Genomic DNA, 10000 nt, shown 5'->3' on the forward strand with positions numbered 1-10000 from the left:
TATATGGGAAAACACGAAATACTCTCGGATGGAGGTGTCTGAGAAGTTTGGCGTATATGGACGAAAGTTAGCCACGGTGGTGTTCTAACATCGGTGCTTGGGACGCAAAACCGTCGGACGCATGGTTTCGAGGCAATGTGCGAAAAACGGGCCAAAATGGTGCACGAACAAAGGGGCACGCGCTATATCTGGCAGAAGGAGAACTCTGCGAGGTGTTGTGTGTATGGACGAAAAGTAGGCATTACGGAGTTGAGCAAACGCGCCGAAGACCGCAACTCGATATCTCCAACCGGCTGGTCGGTAGAGCGATTCCCAACACCCCATAGACACCGCAATGGGTGAAAATCGGCTAAGTCCCAATATGTACCTTCAGAGGGGCATATCTCGAAAACTACTCATCAGATCGGGGCCAAATTCACAGAGAAGACACATGTCGAGGAGTTGTTTCGGTTGAGCGATAGTGGTTTTTGGGTGAAAATGTACCCCTAAACCTTGTACAGAGAGGACCCCTTCCGTAGAGCAAAATCCTGAAGGTCGGGGTCGCGCAAGGGTCGACATGGGTCGAGGTGGACTATCATGCGAAACCACTTTTTTCGGTCCCTACGGTGCCCCTAGATGATGAAAAGTACAATCCGAGGTTGATTACGAACACTTTTGTGCACCCCCTTCCGTAGAGCAAAATCCTGAAGGTCGGGGTCGCGCAAGGGTCGACATGGGTCGAGGTGGACTATCATGCGAAACCACTTTTTTCGGTCCCTACGGTGCCCCTAGATGATGAAAAGTACAATCCGAGGTTGATTACGAACACTTTTGTGCACCCCCTTCCGTAGAGCAAAATCCTGAAGGTCGGGGTTGCGCACAAGTAGACCCCCTTCCGTAGAGCAAAATCCTGAAGGTCGGGGTCGCGCAAGGGTCGACATGGGTCGAGGTGGACTATCATGCGAAACCACTTTTTTCGGTCCCTACGGTGCCCCTAGATGATGAAAAGTACAATCCGAGGTTGATTACGAACACTTTTGTGCACCCCCTTCCGTAGAGCAAAATCCTGAAGGTTGGGGTTGCGCACAAGTCGACCCCCTTCCGTAGAGCAAAATCCTGAAGGTCGGGGTCGCGCAAGGGTCGACATGGGTCGAGGTGGACTATCATGCGAAACCACTTTTTTCGGTCCCTACGGTGCCCCTAGATGATGAAAAGTACAATCCGAGGTTGATTACGAACACTTTTGTGCACCCCCTTCCGTAGAGCAAAATCCTGAAGGTCGGGGTAGCACAAGTGTGCACCCCCTTCCGTAGAGCAAAATCCTGAAGGTCGGGGTCGCGCAAGGGTCGACATGGGTCGAGGTGGACTATCATGCGAAACCACTTTTTTCGGTCCCTACGGTGCCCCTAGATGATGAAAAGTACAATCCGAGGTTGATTACGAACACTTTTGTGCACCCCCTTCCGTAGAGCAAAATCCTGAAGGTCGGGGTCGCGCAAGGGTCGACATGGGTCGAGGTGGACTATCATGCGAAACCACTTTTTTCGGTCCCTACGGTGCCCGTAGATGATGAAAAGTACAATCCGAGGTTGATTACGAACACTTTTGTGCACCCCCTTCCGTAGAGCAAAATCCTGAAGGTCGGGGTCGCGCAAGGGTCGACATGGGTCGAGGTGGACTATCATGCGAAACCACTTTTTTCGGTCCCTACGGTGCCCCTAGATGATGAAAAGTACAATCCGAGGTTGATTACGAACACTTTTGTGCACCCCCTTCCGTAGAGCAAAATCCTGAAGGTTGGGGTTGCGCACAAGTAGACCCCCTTCCGTAGAGCAAAATCCTGAAGGTCGGGGTCGCGCAAGGGTCGACATGGGTCGAGGTGGACTATCATGCGAAACCACTTTTTTCGGTCCCTACGGTGCCCCTAGATGATGAAAAGTACAATCCGAGGTTGATTACGAACACTTTTGTGCACCCCCTTCCGTAGAGCAAAATCCTGAAGGTCGGGGTCGCACAAGTGTGCACCCCCTTCCGTAGAGCAAAATCCTGAAGGTCGGGGTCGCGCAAGGGTCGATATGGGTCGAGGTGGACTATCATGCGAAACCACTTTTTTCGGTCCCTACGGTGCCCCTAGATGATGAAAAGTACAATCCGAGGTTGATTACGAACACTTTTGTGCACCCCCTTCCGTAGAGCAAAATCCTGAAGGTCGGGGTTGCGCACAAGTAGACCCCCTTCCGTAGAGCAAAATCCTGAAGGTCGGGGTCGCGCAAGGGTCGACATGGGTCGAGGTGGACTATCATGCGAAACCACTTTTTTCGGTCCCTACGGTGCCCCTAGATGATGAAAAGTACAATCCGAGGTTGATTACGAACACTTTTGTGCACCCCCTTCCGTAGAGCAAAATCCTGAAGGTCGGGGTCGCGCAAGGGTAGACCCCTTCCGTAGAGCAAAATCCTGAAGGTCGGGGTTGCGCACAAGTCGACCCCCTTTCGTAGAGCAAAATCCTGAAGGTCGGGGTCGCGCAAGGGTCGACATGGGTCGAGGTGGACTATCATGCGAAACCACTTTTTTCGGTCCCTACGGTGCCCCTAGATGATGAAAAGTACAATCCGAGGTTGATTACGAACACTTTTGTGCACCCCCTTCCGTAGAGCAAAATCCTGAAGGTCGGGGTTGCGCACAAGTAGACCCCCTTCCGTAGAGCAAAATCCTGAAGGTCGGGGTCGCGCAAGGGTCGACATGGGTCGAGGTGGACTATCATGCGAAACCACTTTTTTCGGTCCCTACGGTGCCCCTAGATGATGAAAAGTACAATCCGAGGTTGATTACGAACACTTTTGTGCACCCCCTTCCGTAGAGCAAAATCCTGAAGGTCGGGGTCGCACAAGTGTGCACCCCCTTCCGTAGAGCAAAATCCTGAAGGTCGGGGTCGCGCAAGGGTCGACATTGGTCGAGGTGGACTATCATGCGAAACCACTTTTTTCGGTCCCTACGGTGCCCCTAGATGATGAAAAGTACAATCCGAGGTTGATTACGAACACTTTTGTGCACCCCCTTCCGTAGAGCAAAATCCTGAAGGTCGGGGTTGCGCACAAGTCGACCCCCTTCCGTAGAGCAAAATCCTGAAGGTCGGGGTCGCGCAAGGGTCGACATGGGTCGAGGTGGACTATCATGCGAAACCACTTTTTTCGGTCCCTACGGTGCCCCTAGATGATGAAAAGTACAATCCGAGGTTGATTACGAACACTTTTGTGCACCCCCTTCCGTAGAGCAAAATCCTGAAGGTCGGGGTCGCGCAAGGGTCGACATGGGTCGAGGTGGACTATCATGCGAAACCACTTTTTTCGGTCCCTACGGTGCCCCTAGATGATGAAAAGTACAATCCGAGGTTGATTACGAACACTTTTGTGCACCCCCTTCCGTAGAGCAAAATCCTGAAGGTCGGGGTTGCGCACAAGTAGACCCCCTTCCGTAGAGCAAAATCCTGAAGGTCGGGGTCGCGCAAGGGTCGACATGGGTCGAGGTGGACTATCATGCGAAACCACTTTTTTCGGTCCCTACGGTGCCCCTAGATGATGAAAAGTACAATCCGAGGTTGATTACGAACACTTTTGTGCACCCCCTTCCGTAGAGCAAAATCCTGAAGGTCGGGGTCGCGCAAGGGTCGACATGGGTCGAGGTGGACTATCATGCGAAACCACTTTTTTCGGTCCCTACGGTGCCCCTAGATGATGAAAAGTACAATCCGAGGTTGATTACGAACACTTTTGTGCACCCCCTTCCGTAGAGCAAAATCCTGAAGGTTGGGGTTGCGCACAAGTAGACCCCCTTCCGTAGAGCAAAATCCTGAAGGTCGGGGTCGCGCAAGGGTCGACATGGGTCGAGGTGGACTATCATGCGAAACCACTTTTTTCGGTCCCTACGGTGCCCCTAGATGATGAAAAGTACAATCCGAGGTTGATTACGAACACTTTTGTGCACCCCCTTCCGTAGAGCAAAATCCTGAAGGTCGGGGTCGCGCAAGGGTCGACATGGGTCGAGGTGGACTATCATGCGAAACCACTTTTTTCGGTCCCTACGGTGCCCGTAGATGATGAAAAGTACAATCCGAGGTTGATTACGAACACTTTTGTGCACCCCCTTCCGTGGAGCAAAATCCTGAAGGTCGGGGTCGCGCAAGGGTCGACATGGGTCGAGGTGGACTATCATGCGAAACCACTTTTTTCGGTCCCTACGGTGCCCCTAGATGATGAAAAGTACAATCCGAGGTTGATTACGAACACTTTTGTGCACCCCCTTCCGTAGAGCAAAATCCTGAAGGTCGGGGTCGCACAAGTGTGCACCCCCTTCCGTAGAGCAAAATCCTGAAGGTCGGGGTCGCGCAAGGGTCGATATGGGTCGAGGTGGACTATCATGCGAAACCACTTTTTTCGGTCCCTACGGTGCCCCTAGATGATGAAAAGTACAATCCGAGGTTGATTACGAACACTTTTGTGCACCCCCTTCCGTAGAGCAAAATCCTGAAGGTCGGGGTTGCGCACAAGTAGACCCCCTTCCGTAGAGCAAAATCCTGAAGGTCGGGGTCGCGCAAGGGTCGACATGGGTCGAGGTGGACTATCATGCGAAACCACTTTTTTCGGTCCCTACGGTGCCCCTAGATGATGAAAAGTACAATCCGAGGTTGATTACGAACACTTTTGTGCACCCCCTTCCGTAGAGCAAAATCCTGAAGGTCGGGGTCGCGCAAGGGTAGACCCCTTCCGTAGAGCAAAATCCTGAAGGTCGGGGTTGCGCACAAGTCGACCCCCTTTCGTAGAGCAAAATCCTGAAGGTCGGGGTCGCGCAAGGGTCGACATGGGTCGAGGTGGACTATCATGCGAAACCACTTTTTTCGGTCCCTACGGTGCCCCTAGATGATGAAAAGTACAATCCGAGGTTGATTACGAACACTTTTGTGCACCCCCTTCCGTAGAGCAAAATCCTGAAGGTCGGGGTTGCGCACAAGTAGACCCCCTTCCGTAGAGCAAAATCCTGAAGGTCGGGGTCGCGCAAGGGTCGACATGGGTCGAGGTGGACTATCATGCGAAACCACTTTTTTCGGTCCCTACGGTGCCCCTAGATGATGAAAAGTACAATCCGAGGTTGATTACGAACACTTTTGTGCACCCCCTTCCGTAGAGCAAAATCCTGAAGGTCGGGGTCGCACAAGTGTGCACCCCCTTCCGTAGAGCAAAATCCTGAAGGTCGGGGTCGCGCAAGGGTCGACATTGGTCGAGGTGGACTATCATGCGAAACCACTTTTTTCGGTCCCTACGGTGCCCCTAGATGATGAAAAGTACAATCCGAGGTTGATTACGAACACTTTTGTGCACCCCCTTCCGTAGAGCAAAATCCTGAAGGTCGGGGTTGCGCACAAGTCGACCCCCTTCCGTAGAGCAAAATCCTGAAGGTCGGGGTCGCGCAAGGGTCGACATGGGTCGAGGTGGACTATCATGCGAAACCACTTTTTTCGGTCCCTACGGTGCCCCTAGATGATGAAAAGTACAATCCGAGGTTGATTACGAACACTTTTGTGCACCCCCTTCCGTAGAGCAAAATCCTGAAGGTCGGGGTCGCACAAGTGTGCACCCCCTTCCGTAGAGCAAAATCCTGAAGGTCGGGGTCGCGCAAGGGTCGACATTGGTCGAGGTGGACTATCATGCGAAACCACTTTTTTCGGTCCCTACGGTGCCCCTAGATGATGAAAAGTACAATCCGAGGTTGATTACGAACACTTTTGTGCACCCCCTTCCGTAGAGCAAAATCCTGAAGGTCGGGGTTGCGCACAAGTCGACCCCCTTCCGTAGAGCAAAATCCTGAAGGTCGGGGTCGCGCAAGGGTCGACATGGGTCGAGGTGGACTATCATGCGAAACCACTTTTTTCGGTCCCTACGGTGCCCCTAGATGATGAAAAGTACAATCCGAGGTTGATTACGAACACTTTTGTGCACCCCCTTCCGTAGAGCAAAATCCTGAAGGTCGGGGTTGCGCACAAGTAGACCCCCTTCCGTAGAGCAAAATCCTGAAGGTCGGGGTCGCGCAAGGGTCGACATGGGTCGAGGTGGACTATCATGCGAAACCACTTTTTTCGGTCCCTACGGTGCCCCTAGATGATGAAAAGTACAATCCGAGGTTGATTACGAACACTTTTGTGCACCCCCTTCCGTAGAGCAAAATCGTGAAGGTCGGGGTCGAGCAAGGGTAGACCCCTTCCGTAGAGCAAAATCCTGAAGGTCGGGGTCGCGCAAGGGTCGACATGGGTCGAGGTGGACTATCATGCGAAACCACTTTTTTCGGTCCCTACGGTGCCCCTAGATGATGAAAAGTACAATCCGAGGTTGATTACGAACACTTTTGTGCACCCCCTTCCGTAGAGCAAAATCCTGAAGGTCGGGGTTGCGCACAAGTCGACCCCCTTCCGTAGAGCAAAATCCTGAAGGTCGGGGTCGCGCAAGGGTCGACATGGGTCGAGGTGGACTATCATGCGAAACCACTTTTTTCGGTCCCTACGGTGCCCCTAGATGATGAAAAGTACAATCCGAGGTTGATTACGAACACTTTTGTGCACCCCCTTCCGTAGAGCAAAATCCTGAAGGTCGGGGTCGCACAAGTGTGCACCCCCTTCCGTAGAGCAAAATCCTGAAGGTCGGGGTCGCGCAAGGGTCGACATGGGTCGAGGTGGACTATCATGCGAAACCACTTTTTTCGGTCCCTACGGTGCCCCTAGATGATGAAAAGTACAATCCGAGGTTGATTACGAACACTTTTGTGCACCCCCTTCCGTAGAGCAAAATCCTGAAGGTCGGGGTCGCGCAAGGGTCGACATGGGTCGAGGTGGACTATCATGCGAAACCACTTTTTTCGGTCCCTACGGTGCCCCTAGATGATGAAAAGTACAATCCGAGGTTGATTACGAACACTTTTGTGCACCCCCTTCCGTAGAGCAAAATCCTGAAGGTCGGGGTTGCGCACAAGTAGACCCCCTTCCGTAGAGCAAAATCCTGAAGGTCGGGGTCGCGCAAGGGTCGACATGGGTCGAGGTGGACTATCATGCGAAACCACTTTTTTCGGTCCCTACGGTGCCCCTAGATGATGAAAAGTACAATCCGAGGTTGATTACGAACACTTTTGTGCACCCCCTTCCGTAGAGCAAAATCCTGAAGGTCGGGGTCGAGCAAGGGTAGACCCCTTCCGTAGAGCAAAATCCTGAAGGTCGGGGTCGCACAAGTGTGCACCCCCTTCCGTAGAGCAAAATCCTGAAGGTCGGGGTCGCGCAAGGGTCGACATGGGTCGAGGTGGACTATCATGCGAAACCACTTTTTTCGGTCCCTACGGTGCCCCTAGATGATGAAAAGTACAATCCGAGGTTGATTACGAACACTTTTGTGCACCCCCTTCCGTAGAGCAAAATCCTGAAGGTCGGGGTCGCGCACAAGTCGACCCCCTTCCATAGAGCAAAATCCTGAAGGTCGGGGTCGCGCAAGGGTCGACATGGGTCGAGGTGGACTATCATGCGAAACCACTTTTTTCGGTCCCTACGGTGCCCCTAGATGATGAAAAGTACAATCCGAGGTTGATTACGAACACTTTTGTGCACCCCCTTCCGTAGAGCAAAATCCTGAAGGTCGGGGTTGCGCACAAGTCGACCCCCTTCCGTAGAGCAAAATCCTGAAGGTCGGGGTCGCGCAAGGGTCGACATGGGTCGAGGTGGACTATCATGCGAAACCACTTTTTTCGGTCCCTACGGTGCCCCTAGATGATGAAAAGTACAATCCGAGGTTGATTACGAACACTTTTGTGCACCCCCTTCCGTAGAGCAAAATCCTGAAGGTCGGGGTCGAGCAAGGGTAGACCCCTTCCGTAGAGCAAAATCCTGAAGGTCGGGGTCGCACAAGTGTGCACCCCCTTCCGTAGAGCAAAATCCTGAAGGTCGGGGTCGCGCAAGGGTCGACATGGGTCGAGGTGGACTATCATGCGAAACCACTTTTTTCGGTCCCTACGGTGCCCCTAGATGATGAAAAGTACAATCCGAGGTTGATTACGAACACTTTTGTGCACCCCCTTCCGTAGAGCAAAATCCTGAAGGTCGGGGTTGCGCACAAGTAGACCCCCTTCCGTAGAGCAAAATCCTGAAGGTCGGGGTCGCGCAAGGGTCGACATGGGTCGAGGTGGACTATCATGCGAAACCACTTTTTTCGGTCCCTACGGTGCCCCTAGATGATGAAAAGTACAATCCGAGGTTGATTACGAACACTTTTGTGCACCCCCTTCCGTAGAGCAAAATCCTGAAGGTCGGGGTTGCGCACAAGTAGACCCCCTTCCGTAGAGCAAAATCCTGAAGGTCGGGGTCGCGCAAAGGTCGACATGGGTCGAGGTGGACTATCATGCGAAACCACTTTTTTCGGTCCCTACGGTGCCCCTAGATGATGAAAAGTACAATCCGAGGTTGATTACGAACACTTTTGTGCACCCCCTTCCGTAGAGCAAAATCCTGAAGGTCGGGGTCGCGCACAAGTCGACCCCCTTCCATAGAGCAAAATCCTGAAGGTCGGGGTCGCGCAAGGGTCGACATGGGTCGAGGTGGACTATCATGCGAAACCACTTTTTTCGGTCCCTACGGTGCCCCTAGATGATGAAAAGTACAATCCGAGGTTGATTACGAACACTTTTGTGCACCCCCTTCCGTAGAGCAAAATCCTGAAGGTCGGGGTCGAGCAAGGGTAGACCCCTTCCGTAGAGCAAAATCCTGAAGGTCGGGGTCGCACAAGTGTGCACCCCCTTCCGTAGAGCAAAATCCTGAAGGTCGGGGTCGCGCAAGGGTCGACATGGGTCGAGGTGGACTATCATGCGAAACCACTTTTTTCGGTCCCTACGGTGCCCCTAGATGATGAAAAGTACAATCCGAGGTTGATTACGAACACTTTTGTGCACCCCCTTCCGTAGAGCAAAATCCTGAAGGTCGGGGTTGCGCACAAGTAGACCCCCTTCCGTAGAGCAAAATCCTGAAGGTCGGGGTCGCGCAAGGGTCGACATGGGTCGAGGTGGACTATCATGCGAAACCACTTTTTTCGGTCCCTACGGTGCCCCTAGATGATGAAAAGTACAATCCGAGGTTGATTACGAACACTTTTGTGCACCCCCTTCCGTAGAGCAAAATCCTGAAGGTCGGGGTCGCGCAAGGGTCGACATGGGTCGAGGTGGACTATCATGCGAAACCACTTTTTTCGGTCCCTACGGTGCCCCTAGATGATGAAAAGTACAATCCGAGGTTGATTACGAACACTTTTGTGCACCCCCTTCCGTAGAGCAAAATGCTGAAGGTCGGGGTTGCGCACAAGTCGACCCCCTTCCGTAGAGCAAAATCCTGAAGGTCGGGGTCGCGCAAGGGTCGACATGGGTCGAGGTGGACTATCATGCGAAACCACTTTTTTCGGTCCCTACGGTGCCCCTAGATGATGAAAAGTACAATCCGAGGTTGATTACGAACACTTTTGTGCACCCCCTTCCGTAGAGCAAAATCCTGAAGGTCGGGGTCGCGCAAGGGTCGACATGGGTCGAGGTGGACTATCATGCGAAACCACTTTTTTCGGTCCCTACGGTGCCCCTAGATGATGAAAAGTACAATCCGAGGTTGATTACGAACACTTTTGTGCACCCCCTTCCGTAGAGCAAAATCCTGAAGGTCGGGGTCGCGCAAGGGTCGACATGGGTCGAGGTGGACTATCATGCGAAACCACTTTTTTCGGTCCCTACGGTGCCCCTAGATGATGAAAAGTACAATCCGAGGTTGATTACGAACACTTTTGTGCACCCCCTTCCGTAGAGCAAAATCCTGAAGGTCGGGGTCGCGCAAGGGTCGACATGGGTCGAGGTGGACTATCATGCGAAACCACTTTTTTCGGTCCCTACGGTGCCCCTAGATGATGAAAAGTACAATCCGAGGTTGATTACGAACACTTTTGTGCACCCCCAAAAATGG

Source organism: Anopheles nili (genome assembly GCF_943737925.1).
Source record: "Anopheles nili chromosome X unlocalized genomic scaffold, idAnoNiliSN_F5_01 X_unloc_3, whole genome shotgun sequence".
Taxonomy (NCBI): domain Eukaryota; kingdom Metazoa; phylum Arthropoda; class Insecta; order Diptera; family Culicidae; genus Anopheles; species Anopheles nili.